Source organism: Schistocerca gregaria, chromosome 4, assembly GCF_023897955.1.
Source record: "Schistocerca gregaria isolate iqSchGreg1 chromosome 4, iqSchGreg1.2, whole genome shotgun sequence".
In the NCBI taxonomy this organism is placed as follows: domain Eukaryota; kingdom Metazoa; phylum Arthropoda; class Insecta; order Orthoptera; family Acrididae; genus Schistocerca; species Schistocerca gregaria.
The window spans coordinates 373,767,049-373,786,310 of NC_064923.1; the positions used below are offsets into that span (position 1 = coordinate 373,767,049).

General features: G+C 37.3%; 1 protein-coding gene across 1 annotated transcript in view; it reads right to left on the reverse strand.

Annotated features, from left to right (window-relative positions):
- The window catches only part of LOC126267734 (leucine-rich repeat-containing protein 74A-like), a 322,570-nt gene that overhangs the window by 48,519 nt on the left and 254,789 nt on the right, over window positions 1-19,262 (reverse strand). The gene's annotated exons all lie outside the window — the stretch shown is intronic.

A 19,262-nucleotide genomic window follows, 5' to 3' on the forward strand; every position in this document is an offset into this window, starting at 1 on the left:
GCAACCGATGGTTGCTTCTTCAGGAAGGAGAGGGAAAGACGAAAGGAAGTGGGTTTTAAGGGAGAGGGTAAGGAGTCAAGGAGTCATTCCAATCCCAGGAGCGGAAAGACTTCCCTTAGGGGGAAAAGAGGACAGGTGTACACACGCACACACACACACACACACACACACACACACACACACACACACACACACACACACACCCATCCGCACATGTATTTTTCCCCCTTAAAACCCACTTCCTTTCGTCTTTCCCTCTCCTTCCTGAAGAAGCAACCATCGGTTGCGAAAGCTAGTAATTCTGGGTGTGTGTTTGTGTGTTTTGTTCATTGTGCCTGTCTGCCGGCGCTTTCCCGCTTGGTAAGTCTTGGAATCTTTGTTTTTAATAAATAAATATTAATAAAGTTATCAATATCTATATGTGAATTTTCTTATAACAACTGTAGCAAAAGCTAAATACACATGGGTATGAGACAAGATAGGTATATAATGATCATATTTATTGTATTATTGAGCAGATCCACTAATTTTATACATAATTTATTTAATATCTATGGAATTACTGCCAAAGCAAAGAACTCTTCACAGATACACCAAAGATTGCCCTATTATTCAAATTTCTTTAATCGGCATTTTAATAAGTTAATGTTTAAAAGATGGCTGTCTGAGTACCATAGTAAGGCAGCTTCAAGTTGAATAGAGACATGAGTTTGACTAGCTCTTGTCGTCACATTTTATGATGTATAAAAATATAAATCATACCTGATTATTCTGCAGTGTTTAATGTGTAACAAACTCAAAAATGCTTACTTGACTGTAGTGGTAGGTCGCATGACAGAGATTTGAAATAAGCAAGCAAAGCATGGTTGGGAGCTTCTGACTTTTGTGTGTTTTTGAGTAAAATTGTTTTATAAGGTTTGCATGGCCAATGAGCTGCATGACTCTATGTATTCATTCAGAGACAGAATTATTTTGATATGCACCTGCTTGAGACTTAGCAATTTTTCAGTAGAACACTTTGGGACCTAGAAAATATTTAACAATAAGTGCTAAGAAAACATTCTAACAGTGAGTGCTAGTGCAGCTATCAGTGTGACTGAGTACTTTTCTCATCAGAATAGATGTGTCTAACAGTAGCAAAGATGAAGAGGTGTTCACAGCTCTTAAGGTATGCAGAGCCAATATTTACTGGACATTTTTTTTCTGGTTTTAGTCTGTAGTACCTCCTCCCAAGATATGGAAAGCAAAGAGCTTGCAGCAGAATAGGTCTAGTGTCAGATGTTTCATGATTTTTGCTCATAACTTTCAACTTGGTTGTTTCCGGAAGAGTGTCCAGTACCTCAAATTAATACATTTACCCTTCTCCATTGACCCTGAAAATTTGTATCATCATCATCATCATCATGGAATCACCCTGTATATAGTGCTGAATGAACATACTGAACTTTAACAATTAATTTAGTTTGAGTGATTTGGGTTCGCTGCACAATGCCTTTGGTTTAATTCTATATTATTCCAAAGGCTTTGCTCTTGCTCTGTTAATTCACCTCTTATTGCGTCAATGTGTTTAAATATTAGCCTATTTAGCTATTTGAAGTAACTTTGTGACTGGTCTGAACAAACGACAGTGAACTTTAATCCTGTGGTTAGGCAAAATTAGTATACTGAGAGATCATTACTTTCCTCTCTCCTTTATTTATAAATTCATTCATTTAATTATGGTGTTTTATAAAATTTTCACAGATCGTTGTGTATGCCATATGAATAATTTATGCTTCCAAAAGGGCTTAAAGCAACAGTGCATGACCAAGCCCCTAATTTGCAGATGAGCCATAAAGAAATGAAGGTTATGTACTTGCTCTCTGATCATTAGGTAGCAAGAAATTATCACAGCTTGCAATTGATCTCACAATAGTTGTCATTTACCAAAACCTCCAGTATAAATTTGCAAGGTATCTGCAAAGTTTGGACCTCGTGGGGAAGAGGTGGTTTTTTCCACCGTGATGTAGGTTAAATGGGGTGGGTGGAAGTGACATGTATTCATTAGGTTCAGCAGTGTTGAATTTTCAGGCAGGGTTGAAGAATTTTCAGGCTTTCACAGAAATTTTGTCTCTTGTTGTCAATTGTTATTGTGCAATCTTAGGTTATAGATTTCTTAATTAAAAAACGCACTTAAAATGACCTTGACTGGCACATCTCAAACTCGATGGGATATTGTTCCATTTTAGGAAACTGCTGACAGGGCTGCACTGCCACAAGGTTCATCACTAGCACAAGGACGTCCAATTAAACTGTGTGCACAGCCAGTAAGGATCAAATTGTATGATAATGTACCACAAGGTGTACAAAAACTACTGTGGGTGTGCATGGAAACAAACTGGGTGGCAAACGTGTTGTGTGTGTTAAGAGAATTAGGAACTTGATAAAGTGTAGAATGTGGAATGCATGCAGGAATTAGATGGAGATCAGGCAGTGTCTGTCACAATAGATAACTCATGGACTTTGGACTCTGAATTGTCTAAATGGTTCACACTCACCAGTTTGGAGATTTCAGAGGAAGATGATTTCAAAAGAGCAAATTCAGGCCATAAGTTTAAGCAGGCTGACAGTACAGCTGTGTTATGGGAAAAGATAGAGCGTTTGAAAGGAGCAGAAAAGTTAACAATGGAGCAGATGATATCAGAGTTTGAGGATCTGTGTAAGCCTTGTGAACATTGCCAGTGATCCCTGTTATGCATCATTGAATCCTGACTGGAAATGAGACACCTGTGTATTGTAGCCCATAGTACTTGCCTCATCACCTACAACTGGTGATGGAGAAATCTATTAATCTGCAATTATGAGATGATATTACTGAAGAAAGTGCCAGTTCTTTGGGAGCATCAATGGTGATTGTTGTGAAGAAGAGTACTGATACATTATAGATATCTTAATATGCAAGTGATGACAGGTGCAAATCCTTTCCCAAATTTAATCATAACTTTGGACATTCTGGGGCTGTGCAAATAATTTTCTACCATGGTTCTGTGGGATGAATGTCATCAACTAGAAGTAGAAGCAGAGGACTGGCCAAAAGCAGCATTTATGGTTCCATCAGGACGTTATTAATATCAGAGTATGCCATTTGGGTTAAAGAATGCAACAGACATTTTCCAGTACCTAGGCAATGTTGGCATATTTAGAAGACTTAATGGCCACAGGATAATAAATTCCATGCAGGATTTTCAACAACTGCTGATGGAAAAGGAATTGCTGTCTTCTCTTATGCCAAAGTTTGTACCAATTTGCACAAGTTGCATGACCACTAACCAATCCATTAAAGAAATGAGGTAAAATTTTAAGGAGCAGCAGTGTGTGAAGAAGCGTTCAGTAGACTGAAGAAATCAGTATCAGTTTCAGTATCAGTTTTTCCAAATTATGAGGAGTTCGAGCTCTAATGCTACGCAAGTAGTTATGCTCACAGGTGTGTACTGAGCCAAGATATGGGTGGGACAGGACATCTTGTTGCCTATGCATCATGGCAGCTGAGTAAAGTGGAAAAAAATTACTCTATGACCAACAATAAAATTCTGAGTCTCATTCATGGTGTTATTTATATAGAAGGAAATTCTAAGTTATGACAGATTATGTAGCTCTGAAGTGGCTGGCAAGGTTAAAAGACTCATCAAGTAGGTTAATACTCTGAGTACTTAAATTAAGTGAATTTGATTTTAAGATGATTCACCAATCTTCAAAAATGTGGGAATGCAGATGACTTCAGTCAGAAGAGATGTGCTTTATGAAGAGTGTGTTTCATGACTATGGAATGGCAGAAAGCACAAGCTCAGGATGATGCCAGCTATGCTGCCGGAGGTGGTATTGAAATAGGAACATAATCAAGTTTTAGCAGACCGAGGGGGCTATAAACAACAGAACAATATGTGACAGAGCAATTTTGGTACTGGATATGGTGACAGTTATCAGACAGTATGTAAAAAAAAAAAAAAAAAAAAAAAAAAAAAACTATATACGGACTTGGGTCACTAACATATTCTGTTACAGAGATTACCAGAAACCACCAAACTATTTGGGATGAATGGATTGGACATTTTGGATTCTTTTGGGCAAACACCAATGGGAAATTGTTGTGCATTAACAACAATAGATCACCTCTTATGCTATGTGGAGATGGTCAAATGAACAATCCAATACAGTGGCATAAGCAATGGTCAATAGTTGGTTGTTAACATTCAGAACCCCAGAGATGTTTATTATGGACCAAGGTACTAACATCTTGTTAGAACTAATTAAACAGCTGTGTCATTTATTGCATATTTTCAAGTGAAGAACAACAGCATTATGCCCAGAAACAAATGGCAGAACGTAATGGGTACACAGGACAATAGCATAGTGTCACTATGTCAACAGTCACCACAATGAGAGGGACACACTACTGCAGCATATAATTCAGAGTCCTATGAGACTGCAGGCTTATCACCATGGCCAGAAGATATCTTCACCACTCAAGAGATTGAAACCAAGAAGAGGGAATGATTGTGAATTAGTGTAAGAGCCTGCAAAAAGTTACAATACATTAGGACCCGGCAAAGAGAAAATGAGGCAATGGTGTACCAGGTTGCCTTAATACCATGTCGGACAATGGGAGATGCTGACAAGTCCATGTACCCCATTCAGGAACACTAAAAAGTTCTACACACTTTATCAGGATCTGTACCAAATAGTAGAAATGGTCTTACTGGTAAATTTCAGTTTACAACTACCTACTTGGTTGGGTGTATTCGACCCTAGCAGGGTGCACAAGAAGCTTTGCCTTCATTATCAGCTTGATGCTCTTGGGCATTTAACAGGATACACTCTGGTGGAGCCATTCAGTACACACAAGTGCCTAGTATCCATCTTCTCGGAGATCCGGGATTGGCTTTGGTCGCAGTAGGGATGGCTTGCTACCTCTCAGTCTGACGACAGCACTTGCTTTTGGCTGCTCTCAACAAGATGACTGTGCTGATACTTGTTACTCTGCAAGGCCACACCAGGTGGCTGCCACCAGAACTGTTGACATCCCATTCCACCATCTCAGCAGGTCTCCACTATGTATTGAATGAGATGTCAATAAAGCTGTTTGTCATCTGAGAGCATTGTCTGGCTCCACCAACACCACGCACCCATCATTACCCTTCCCTAATGTTACCAATAAGTAACATCTTGATGGCCAGACTGCCATCTTGTCATCATTGGATGACTACATACGTATCAGCAACTCAGGTTGCCACAACATGTTATTGTGGAGGTGTGCAACTGTACTGCAAAGATTGTAAGTCGATGACTGAATGATGCACTATGTTGCATCATATACAGTTTAAGAAGATATCTGCACATATTTTTGACCATGAAATTTCGAACTTTTTTGTCCTTCCTAGTGCTTGAAATGTCATTTCTTCTTGTTGTCTAGTGCATTTGGGTCCTAGGTGAAGTATATGTGAACACACCTTTGGTGTAGTGTGGCTTTGTTATTTGTAATCTTCTACAATAGCTCTGCTGTGTAAAAATGAATGTAGCCTGAGTAGTCCTTGACAGTTCATTTTGGTCCACAGCCATATGGTAAAATAGTGTTATTATTAACTTGTACAGGTGGGGAGGGCCAGTGATTGTAGAAATTAGAGATGAATGTCAGGCATATATTTTGCCACTACATTTACTTTATGTTTGAACTACAGCTCAATGATGGCTTTATGAGGAACTGACAGAAAAATATTAGAGGACTATTTCAGCAATGGTTACATCTGGTGTGAGTGTAAAACATTGCTGAAATTGCTGCTGCACCAAGAAAACAGTGTAATTTACTGTCTCTAGCCTGACGACAACACAAACTAAAGCCACAGTCTTATTTATTGCACTTGAAAGTACTCAATCTGCAGTACAGACAGTCATTTCTAGGAGTGTATGACAACTCTGTAATGAATGAAAAGTCTGTTTCACATATTCCTTGTGGGTGCCGATGGAATGGACAGATGAGAATTAACATGTCCAATGTTATTGCCACACAAAATACTGCTTCTGTTTTAATCACTCACCTCTGTAACATGCCAAATAGTCGAAGAAAATTAACAGTTATTCTTCGTATCTTCTGATGACATCTGCTGTAGTTTTAGATTAAATATTAGATGCTAATTTGTGTCTACAGTCACAGCCTAAGACCCAAGCAGCAAAAGTCAGACTTGTTTGAATCCCTTAAAAGGTTGTAAGAAGAGCTGAATATTTTCTTAAAATGATATGACATGCAAGTTCTAAAAGTGTTGTGAGAAATAGTACATATATAATATAAACCACCCGAATAGCTGAAAACATGAAAATATTCTGAATGGATACATAATGTATATTTTTATCACCCGTAGATGAATCAGATGTCACAAAATGATAAGGTTAATAAAAAATTCTGGATGATTTATAGATATCTCCCACAAGAGTCAACTATGTTTGTAAGTACCTAACGTATCCTCTCACATTTTTCGTAAATGTTATGATGGAGGTAGAGATATTGCCAAATTACCTGTGAAGGATCAAATTAATTCCCTTGAACAAGAGTGGAGATAGAGGGAATCCTGCTAATAATAAGCCTATTACGATCACATATGTACTACCTAAAATTGTAAAAATAGCTACAAATAATAGAACAATAATGTCTTAGAGGAACACAATATCATAAATGGTTCACTGCAAGGTTTCCGCTAAGAGACCAGTTTCAGACTTTATAGCATATCTTATCAAAGCACTGGAAGAGCAGGGACAAGTCTCTATTCACCAGAAGCCTACACACTTAACAGCATATGTTACCAAAGCTCCGTAAAAATAGGGACAAGTCTGAATTTATTGAATGCTTTCAGTTATGTATGTCACAGAATTACATTAGGAAAAAATCATTAGTAAGAAATAAGAGGGAAAGCAAAAGATATTATAAAAACTTTTAATGAAAACATACAACATCATATAAACACAAATGCACCATTGGAAAGAGATTGAAAAATGCACAATACTTTCATAGAAGTTAAATGTAAATTACTCTGTAATTTGGTATTGGGACCTTATTTTTATTCCCTATGTAAAATGACTTACTAGAAGCTGTAGATGTAATGCTGGTAATGTTTGTTGATGACAAATATCTAATAGTAAATCAGCAAAAGACTTTTAAATAAGGATGTATGTATAAATGGAAAGCATATCCCAATATTTTTTGAGAGCAATCAATTCATACATGAAAATAAATCAACATACATAATAACACAATAAAAGAGGGTATCCAAAACAGATGCTCTCTTCGTCAAGCTTAGAAATTCAAATATTTCTGAAGCTTATCACATTCTGGGGCTGATGAAGGACAGTTCTGTCATAAGAGCCTCCTTAAAATCTAAGTAATCCAGTGGGTATGATAACATATCAACAAAGTTAATCAAAGAGCGCTCATGCGAGTTGATTTCTATCTTAAGCTATTTGCATAATCAATCTCTTATCAGTGGAAAATTTCCAGACTGGTTAAAATATGCTGAAGTTAAGCCTCTTTACAAGAATGGGGATAAAGAGGTATCGACCAATTTCACTTTTGCCGGCTTTCTCAAAAATATTTGAAAAGGTTGTGTTCAAGTGTCTCCTTACACATCTGACTGAAAATAATATATTGTCCAAGTCACAGTTTGGATTTCTTAAGGGGAGGTGTACCATCTTTTGGTTCAAGAAAGCAATTTTTTTGTAAATTACATTTTTGAATCCATAAAAGTGTTTAGAATCCACCCCTGAAACGATTTTTCTGAATACGGAACATAAATGTTTCTTATTTGTGGTGGAAAAAAATGCACCTTCCTGAAATCAGCCTTTTTCATGCACCAGTTTTTTTCTTTCAGAGGACAAGTTATTGTACCGGTGCTTGGGAGGAAACACACAAAATTCAAATGAAAGTTTGAAAGCGTGTGTTTGATAGTTAGCCCCCAAGCATTTGCATTCTGGTGTGAAGACTGTGGAGATTGCGCCGTCCCTGGCAGTGAGCAGCTTCAATGAAGGGTATTCAGCATTTCTGAAGATCATGACAATGATGGATGTCACCCAGGCACTCCATTTGACACAGTTTGCCAAGCATTCAGACGACCACCGGATTCAAGCGGCCGAAAATCGCTTGTCACTGGCCTTACGAGCAGCTCTGGAGCAGCGCAGGATGGTGCACATCTAGCAGAACGCCCTCTATGAGGAAGAAGGACTAGTTTATGAACCCAGTATAGCAGATTGAATGTAGGTTGCATAATATTGCATTTATATGTAGTTAAAACTTCAAACTCGTTTTTCTCAAAAATGGTTCAAATGGCTCTGAGCACTATGCGACTTAACTTCTGAGGTCATCAGTTGCCTAGAATTTAGAACTAATTAAACCTAACTAACCTAAGGACATCACACACATCCTTGCCCGAGGCAGGATTCGAACCTGCGACTGTAGCGGTTGCTCAACTCCAGACTGTAGCACCTAGAACTACACAGCCACTCCGGCCGGCACATTTTTCTCAAAAATGGCGTTTTTTTTTTTTTTTTTTTAAATGGGTGTTGTGGTAACTCCAAATCTACTGAACCGATTGGCAAGATTCTTTGTTTCTGACGAAGCTAACTAAATTGTCTAGGAGTTGTACCACTTTTATTCTGATCCATTGACTATAAATATTTTTAATTGGCCGACTAAGTCAAAGAATCGATGAAACAATTTTTTTTTTTATTTTCAAAAGTTCGCCAATTTGTTTCCTATGGTCCAAGCAAGGTACAACTCCTAAATAATCTTATATATTTCGCTAACATTAACTCAATTTTGATTTCAGATCCAACTGACCTGTGACATACCACGCGTGGAGGTCAACATCGAAATTTTGTTTCGTTCCGATGGCACTTCTGCCTTTGCTCTTTGACATATCTGGCCGAAAAAATTCCAGTTTGTAGAGGAAATATCAATAAACATTTTGAGCAAATTTGATATTGGTATATATAACACATCCCAAGAAAAAAATTCTCAAAGAACATGCTTCTTTTGGGCCAAAGATTGTAAATCTCCCCATAAGGGTTCTGATGTAGAGAAAGCTATTTACACTTACAGTGAAATGAAGTGAGTGTATGGCATCATTGACCAGGAAGCCCCACCCAGGGAAGTTCGGCCCTCAAGTGCAAGTCTTATTTCACTTGACACCTTATTGGGCGACTAGAACACCAATGATGAGGATGAAATGATGCTAAGGACAGCACAACACCCAGTCCCTGAGCAGAGAAAATCTCCAACCCAGCTGGTAATTTAACCCGGGCCCACTTGCATGTGCGCTGAGCACGTTACCACCCAGCTAAGCAGGTGGACACTTACAGTGAGGATGTACTTGATTCATTAGATAATACATTAGAGGCTACTGGCATTTTCTGTGACCTGTTAAAAGCCTTTGACTGTGTGAACCACAGCATTCTCTTAAGTAAATTAAGAATATTATGGTGTCCCTGGCAATGCTGTGAAATGGTCTGAGTCGTATCTATCAAACAGGAAACACAGGGTCTTGTTGCAAAATATCTGTGCAGTAAGCTGTCAGACTTCATCTGATTGGAAATTAATTACATATGGTGTTGCTCAAGATTCCACTGCTTTTTCTTGTGGACATTAATGACCTCTTGTCTGTTACATTGCCAGATGCTAAGTTTGTTTTGTTTGCAGATGATACAAACATTGCAATAAGTAGCAAGTCAAGTACAGATTTAGAAATTGATGCTAATCAAATTTTCACTGACATTATTAAATGGTTTAAAGCTAGTTCACTGTCATTAAATTTTGAGAAGACCCCCTATATGCAGTTCAGAACCTCTAAGAGGTTTCCTTCCAGCATGTGTATAACATATGAAGACAAGAAAATAAAAGATGTTGACAGTGTTAAATTTCTGGGATTACAACTTGATAATAAATTCAGTTGGGAAGGACATATCACAGAATTGCTTAATTGCCTAAATGAGTCAGTGTTTGCTATGAGAATGATGTCAGATGTAGGAGAAGTATAAAAAACTTGCATAATTTGCTTACTTTCATTCTATTATGTCATATGGGATCATGTTCTGGTGTATCTCATCAAATCAAGCAAAAGCTTTTAGGGTGCAAAAGTGAGTTTGAAAGACTTTTTGATAGGCAACTCCTTCTATTCTATAGATGAGTATCTTAACAGAGACTGTTAAGCCACCTTAAATAAAAATGTCTATCAGATTTCAGCTTTGGCAGCACTTGGTCACAAAAATCCAAATTAGTTATTTTGTTTATGATAAATTTATTAATAGTGCATAACAGTGTTTCATTCTGACAGCATGTTAAGTATGTAAATATTAGCTGTTTGACTTCACGGCATTGTAATCACCTATTTTGACAATCTCCTGACAAATGATCAGGTAGTAAGTATTATATTCAAATGTTTTATGTTTTTATGTTATATTTTCTGACATGCTCCACACCCATGAGAATCATCTCATTTTTTGGGTCTATGGAATGAAAACTGGATCTAATCTAATCTTCTTCTTTCTTCATCGTCACCTTGTTCCAAGTCACGTAGTGTCGACGTTGCTCTTCTGGATCCTTCTCCTCCATAGTTCTCTATCCATTGCGTCTTCCTTCTTCCATCCTTTCTCCCTTAGGTCCCCAGATATCTTATCCTTCCATCTCATCTTCGGTCTTCCTCTCCTTCTCGCTGCTTCAATCTTTATATCTTCAACTCAGTTTCTGGTATACTCTTCCCCTTTTCTCTGTAAGTGTCTGTACCACCTTAGTCTGCATATAATCTAATCTAATCTTATCTTTTGATGTACCTTTTAAAAATCAGCATAAATATATTTCTTCTCCAAAAAAGTCCCAAACTGCTATCAGTGATTCATTATTGAATATGTCATATGGTCTTGTTTATACACACATTTCATGTTGTACACAATTATGAAACAGTGCAGCAAATAAACAAATATATAGATAACTGAATTACAGAAGAAGATGACTGGATGCATTGTAAACCTATTACCAAAGCAGTCATGTGAAATAATAGCAAATTCTAGACATACCTGGAATATTTCTCAATGAGACACATATATTGAAAGAAAACTGCTCACACTGTTGAATAAATATATATATACAATTACAGTGCTAACTGTAAAGATAACTACCATATGCACACAAAAAACCAAAATTAAGATAAAAAAATCCTGAAACAAATAAAAAACTTCCTTGCAACATAAAAAATATAAAAACATTGCCTAAATTTAAATCCAAATGGATATGTCACCAAATTTTGGCTGACAATGTAAAGGAGTTTTTACTAGCCAGCACACAACTTATCCACAATATGAAATGAATTTTGCATTTATATCCTTGTTAGTTTATTTACTATCAAATAATATAACTGTAAATGTAATATATTCATGTGTACAACTGTATGTTGTGAATTTTGACTTAAAGTTGAAACTTCTGAAAAACAAGAAAACTGCTTTTAGTATGACATAAACTTTATATCCTTACATAATTATATGAAAAGTGCCTGACATGATACATTACTCATATTTTCACACAAAAACCACACGATTTGTAACTCTCGTATTTATATGTTGATATATCCAGTATCACTACAAAAGTGACCAGCAGATTAAAAATGAATAAATGTTGATGAGTAGGCTCTATATTACTTTCTGGAAACTACTTATACATTAAGATGGACAATGTGTTGATAATGCTGCATACTAACTATTTATAGATTATTGGTTCAAATGGCTCTGAGCACTATGAGACTTAACATGTATGGTCATCAGTCCCCTAGAACTTAGAACTACTTAAACCTAACTAACCTAAGGACAACACACAACACCCAGCCATCACGAGGCAGAGAAAATCCCTGACCCCGCCAGGAATCGAACCCGGGAACCCGGGCGCAGGAAGCGAGAAAGCTACCGCACGACCACGAGATGTGGGCGATATAGATTATTATTCACATAGGTGAAGAGGGAAGTAAACACATCACTCTTTTCTGCCAAATCAGAAACTAATTTCTAACATAACAAAACTATCTGACATTAACTATTTCTTGTAAAGAAAACCAATTAAAGTTTATGTGCTTTAAGATTTCCCTTACACAATAAACATTACCAAAGTTTCTAGACGCTGTGGGTTGTGAAACCTTTGCAGATGCTCCACAAAAATATTTCACAATTTTACTGACACCATGCAGTACAATACTCAATGGCCACAAAAGAATTTCAGTTCACATTGTAAATAGCTTTGCTATCTAGCAGACAATTTGTGGCATAGGGCTGATGACATAATACTTTGGCAGCAGTGTAACAGACCTTTCTATGAGACAAAAATAATTTTAAAGAGGAGTGGAAAATATATCTTTCTGTTCTAATATTCTGCCTCTTCTTCTTACAACCAGTAAACGTTATTTAAGAAGAAAATCAAGACTGAACAGTGGTTGAGAAGTCTGAACATGTTCTGTAGATTCAAAATGAAATTGCAGCACAGTTACATTTCATTGCTCCAGCTGAAAGGATAAATGATAATTTGGTCTTTTATCTTATTCTCAGTGATATGTGAATGATAAAATCATCATGGCAAAGAACAAGTCATTGACTTGGTTAGGTAAAAAAAAAGATGAAACTAAACTGTCATCAACACAAAAGTTGATTTTCCTCAATTTTTTTTCAGTTTTGTAAACAAACACATAATAATATTTAACATTGCAGTGTATTTACTTGGTACATTTTATGCTTAAGTGTTCACTGCATTATACCAAATATGTCATGTGAAAAAAAAAATCTTAGGTAAAGATATAGCTGTCATCAATTGTAAGGCATGTTTTTACAGTAGAGGGGACTGACCAGTGATCTAACAGGAGACCTTCGAATCTGTGGTATCTTTACCACTGAGCCACTAAGCTACACATTATTACACCTTGACGCCCATGACAGTGAATAAAGAGTTGCTAAAGGTAGCAGAACAGATTAAATTGAGGACTGGAAGAAATGTGGCATACAAATCAAACTAATTTACATCAGTGGTTTGCTGAAGCTACAATATGACCATGAAAATTTTGTAAAGCTTCATGATCTACATCTACATCCATACTCCGCAAGCCACCTGATGGTGTACTCAAGGTACCTCTATCAGTTCTCCCTTCTAATCCAGTCTCGTATTGTTTGTGGAAAGAAGGATTGTCGGTATGCTTCTGTGTGGGCTCTAATCTCTCTGATTTTATCCTCATGGTCTCTTCGCGAGATATACATAGGAGGGAGCAATATACTGCTTCACTCTTCAGTGAAGGTATGCTCTCAAAACTTTAACAAAAGCCCATACCAAGCTACTGAGCATCTCTCCTGCAGAGTGTTCTTCTGGAGTTTATCTATCATCTCTGTAACACTTTTGCGATTACTAAATGATCCTGTAACGAAGCTTGCTGCTCTCCATTGTATCTTCTCTATCTCTTCTATGAACCCTATCTGGTACGGATCCCACACTGCTGAGCAGTATTAAAGCAGTGGGCAAACAAGCGCACTGTAACCTACTTCCTTTGTTGACGGATTGCATTTCCTTAGTATTCTTCCAATGAATCTCAGTCTCGCATCTGCTTTACCAACGATCAACTTTATATGATCATTCCATTTTAAATCACTCCTAATGCATACTCCCAGATAATTTATGGAATTAACTGCTTCCAGTTGCTGACCTGTTATTCTGTAGCTAAATGATAAGGAATCTATCTTTCTGTCTATCTGCAGCACATTACACTTGTCTACATTGAGATTCAATTGTCATTCCCTACAACATGTGTCAATTCGCTGCAGATCCTCGTGCATTTCAGTACAATTTCCATAGTTAGAACCTCTCGATACACCACAGCATCATCTGAAAAAAGCTTCAGTGAAGTTCTGATGCCATCCACAAGGTAATTTATGTAGATTGTGAATAGCAATGGTCCTATGACACTCCCCTGTGGCACATCTGAAATCACTCTTACTTCGGAAGACTTCTCTCCATTGAGAATGACATGCTGTGTTCTGTTACCTAGGAACTCTTCAATCCAATCACACAATTAGTCTGATTGTCCATATGCTCTTACTTTGTTCATTAAACGACTGTGGGGAACTGTATCAAATGTCTTGCAGAAGTCAAGAAACATAGCATCTATCTGGGAAATCGTGTCTACGGCCCTCTGAGTCTTGTGGATGAATAGCGCAAGCTGGGTTTCACACGGCCGTCTTTTTCGAAACCCATGCTGATTCCTACTGAGTAGATTTCTAGTCTCCAGAAAAGTCATTATACTCGAACATAATAGGTGTTCCAAAATTCTACAACTGATCAACGTTAGAGATATAGATCTATAGTTCTGCACATCTGTTCGACGTCCCTTCTTGAAAACGGGGATGACCTGTGCCCTTTTCCAATCCTTTGGAATGCTACGATCTTCTAGAGACCTACGGTACACTGCTGCAAGAAGGGGGGGCAAGTTCCTTCGCGTACTCTGTGTAAAATTGAACTGGTATCCCATCAGGTCCAGCGGCCTTTCCTCTTTAGAGCGATTTTAATTGATTCTCTATCCCTCTGTGGTCTATTTTGATATCTACCATTTTGTCATCTGTATGACAAACTAGAGAAGAAACTACAGTGCAGTCTTCCTCTGTGAAACAGCTTTGGAAAAAGACATTTAGTATTTCAGCCTTTAGTCTGTCATCCTCTGTTTCAGTACCATTTTGCTCACAGAGTGTCTGGACATTTTGTTTTGATCCACCTACCGCTTTGACATAAGACCAAAATTTCTTAGGATTTTCTGCCAAGTCAGTACATAGAATTTTACATTCAAATTCATTGAACGCCTCTCGCATAGCCCTCATCACACTACATTTCCCTTCACGTAATTTTTGTTTGTCTTCAAGGCTTTGGCTATGTTTATGTTTGCTGTGACGTCCCCTTTGCTTCCGCAGCAGTTTTCTAACTCGGTTGTTGTGCCATGGTGGCTCTTTTCCATCTCTTACGATCTTGCTTGGCACATACTCATCTAACGCATATTATACGATGGTTTTGAACTTTGTCCACTGATCCTCAACACTATCCGTACTAGAGACACAACTTTTGTGTTGAGCTGTCAGGTACTCCGTAATCTGCTTTTTGTCACTTTTGCTAAACAGAAAAATCTTCCTACCTTTTTTAATATTTATATTTACCTCTGATAACACTGGTCATGAGTTTAGTACCATTATACAAAAGATGATCATAATTGTACATTATTTTCAGAACTCTACCAAAACCTTTAATATGAAATTTATAGAGTTTAAAATAGATGGTAATTACAATGGTGTGCTGAAGGAATTAAGTTTAAGAGGTTCCATCATACTAACTTTCTACAATATTGATAAGCCAAAAGTATTGGTCACCAAAATATTGATAGTCAACCAAACAGATTATCACAATTTAGATACATCCCTCTTGTATCAGTCTAGTGAACAGTAATTGAAGGAATGTTAGCAGATAAACGTTTCCCTAAAGCAAATAAGATTTCAGAGTGGACTCTGTAGTTATAAATCAGTATGCTCTCCAAAATGCACTGGACATTTATTCCCATTGTCAGTAAATACATCTGTGGAAAGTGACAGAAGCTACGTTCCCATAAATTATAATGTAGCATGCAAACATCAAAACTGAATTTTACAACTATAATACAGTTTTTTATATTAATTATTATTAACATGAGAAATTTTGCCCACCATTAAATAGTAAGATATACTTTGGATACATTTCTACAATTGCTGTAATACTGATAGATATAACATGGAACTGGTCTTTATAATATTTATGATTTTATGCAGATAAAAATGACATGTAAAAGTAGAAGCTGTAGCAATATACAGGGTGTCCCAAAAAATACTGATAAGCTTTAAGGACAGGTCCCTTGCACCAAAACAAGAAAAAAATGTCTAGGGGCTCTAAAACGCACACCTTAAGAGCTATGAACACTTGTTCAGTAGAGGAGATGTGTTTACACTAGTGAAGATGAACAAGTGCTTGTTCAGTAGAGGAGATGTGTTTACACTAGTGAAGATGAACAAGTGCTCATAGTTATTAAAATATGTATTTTAGACCCTATCTTTCTTGGACATTTTTTTCTTGGTTTGGTCCTTACAGTCTCCTCCCAGAATTTGGAAAGCAAAGTCCCTGCAGCAGAAGAGATCTGTTTCATAGTATTGAAGATGAACAAGTGCTCATAGCTCTTAAGGTATGCATTTTAGAGCCCATGTTTAACAGACAGTTCTTTTTGTTTTGGTGTAAGAAACCTGTCCCTGAAATATGTTGGTGTTCTTTTAGGACATCCTGAATAAAGTACGGGATATGATTTTCTGCAATGAACTTGCTGACAGCAGCTTCCTAAATTCAGTACTTTTTTTCTTTCATCCTCTTGCTATTTTGTATATAATTCTGCTTTTCCTTGTACTAGAATAGTATAACAAGAACTCATCTTTCTTCTGTAAGCTTTAAATCTTCATTCATTGTTCCATATAGATGCCGATGATGTGTCAATTTCTACCACTGATAGTATGAAAATGTTTTGGACAGTGTCTTGAGAGGAGTATATGAGATGAACATCAACAAAAGCAAAACGAGGATAATGGAATGTAGTCGAATTAAGTCGGGTGATGCTGAGGGAATTAGGTTAGGAAGTGAGACGCTTAAAGTAGTAAAGGAGTTTTGCTATTTGGGGAGAAAAATAACTGATGATTGTCGAAGTAGAGATTATATAAAATGTAGACTGGCAATGGCAAGGAAGGCTTTTCTGAAGAAGAGAAATTTGTTAACATCGAGTATAGATTTAAGTGTCAGGAAGTCTTTTCTGAAAGTATTTGTATGGAGTGTAGCCATGTATGGAAGTGAAACATGGACGATAAATAGTTTGGACATGAAGAGAATAGAAGTTTTGAAATGGGGTGCTACAGAAGAATGCTTAAGATTAGATGGGTAGATCACATAACTAATGAGGAGGTATTGAATAGGATTGGGGAGAAGAGAAGTTTGTGGCACAACTTGACCAGAAGAAGGGATCGGTTGGTAGGACATGTTCTGAGGCATCAAGGGATCACCAATTTAGTATTGGAGGGCAGTGTGGAGGGTAAAAATCGTAGAGGGAGACCAAGAGATGAATACACCAAGCAGATTCAGAAGGATGCAGGTTGCAGTAGGTACTGGGAGATGAAGAAGCTTGCACAGGATAGAGTAGCATGGAGAGCTGCATCAAACCAGTCTCAGGACTGAAGACAACAACAACAACAACAACAGCAACAACAACAACAACAACAACAACAACAACGACAACGACAGTATGACAATTGTTCCTTCCTGCATATAATATGTTGCTAAACATGGCCTTTGTGAATGAAGTTACATTACCATAATGACCCTCAGAAATGAAAGTATTGATCTTATTTGTAAAACAGTTCCTTAAAAATTTTCTCCTCAGAATAACTACATTTTAATGTGTTGCACCAGGAGTACGGTATTAAATATAAGGTTCAACTTTATATATACAGAGGTCCAGAAAAATGTAGGCTGTCTTTCATAGTAAGTATTGATGGAACAAAATGACACACTGTTACAATTCTTGCATCATGGGGGGAGGGAGGTGGGAGATGGGGAAAGGTTATTTTTGTGTTCAATGTGACTCCCATTAGCAGCCAAACATCAATGCCACTGAACTGGAAACTCAACAGATCTTCTTCAATCCATCCATCAAGATAGATTTTCATCCAAGTAAGCTCTGACATCTCTGTGGCAGTTAGGTGGAGTGCCATCTCCTTGTAGATAAAATCTTGCATTTTCAAACACCCCTTGGGTGGCACGTAAAATTGATGTTTGCAGCAGATGAACATACACCTCACCAGTTGTGATATTTTCAAAGAAGAATGGGCCAGTCAATCTGTGTGATGACAAACCACATAACACATTAACACCCAGTAATTAACAAGTTTTCAGCATGAATGTGAGAATTTTCAGGAGCCCAGTACATGCAGTACATGCAGTTGTGACAGTTTGCAGTACCGTTCAGTTTGAATTGTGCCTCATCAGACCAAATAACCCTCTCTGCAAACCACTCATCCTCATGAAGTATGCCTTCGAAGCACTCACAGTACTCCACCTTTGATCTGGATTGTCCTCATTCATAGCATGCAACAATCTTGGAAAGTACACTTTCCACTTTGCAACCTTCAGAGTTTTTTGTATGCTTGATCAGTTTCCCCTGCTTTCATGTGCACCCTGCTTCATAGATTTTTGAGGTGACCTAGTAAAATGTTGCAACAAAGCAGTATTGGAAGCTTACTTATTAATGTTTGTGGTCAGTCACAGCTTTCCTTATGCGTATCCTGAACAGTACTACTGGCTTTATCCCAAACAAAAAATTGTTGTGCATGTTGGTGGCTGAGTTTCATACATGTTACACCATTGCTGTTGTAACTCCATCATGTTTTTGTACTTCCAGTATATTAATGTACCATTTCTGTAATTATTAATTCTATTATTGTGCTTGTTAGGATTTTATTATTTACTCATTTATTTTAGTTTTGCCATTCCTCTCTTTTCCTTTTCCTTTCTTGTCCCTAATTGCATTACTCTTTTCATTTTTCATTTTACTTCTAATTCTACCATGTATGGTCTAAGACAGGCACATAAGTTGCTTAATGACCTTTTTCCTCATCTATTTTAATTTTCGCATTTCCTCATCCTCAGAACATTTGAGTCCTCATTAATCTAGGATCTGAGTGATTTGTACCCCTCCCCCTCCCCCTCCCCCTCCCCCTCCCCCTCTCTCTCCCTCTCAAGTCCCTTCCATCCTTCTCAACTGATTCCCTTTTCCTCCTTAAGAAAGGAAAGAACTAGTTCCAAGAGCTACAAGTAGTGTTTATGTTGTGCTTCAAAATGTAATTTTACAACATCACTAATTAATCTATTTTGAAGGTGAGTTTTATATTCTTTGTGTTCAAAACAGATACTATTATTCAGAATGAAATTTTCATTCTGCAGCCAAGTGTATGCTGATATGATACTTCCTGGCAGATTAAAATTGTGTGCAGGACTGAGATTTAAATTTGGGCAAGGTTTGTAGGAGAGTTTCTGTGAAGTTTGGAAGCTAGAAGACAAGTTATTGGTGGAAGTATGGCTGTGACGATGGGTTGTGGGTTGGGCTTGGGTAGTGCAGTTTGTAGAG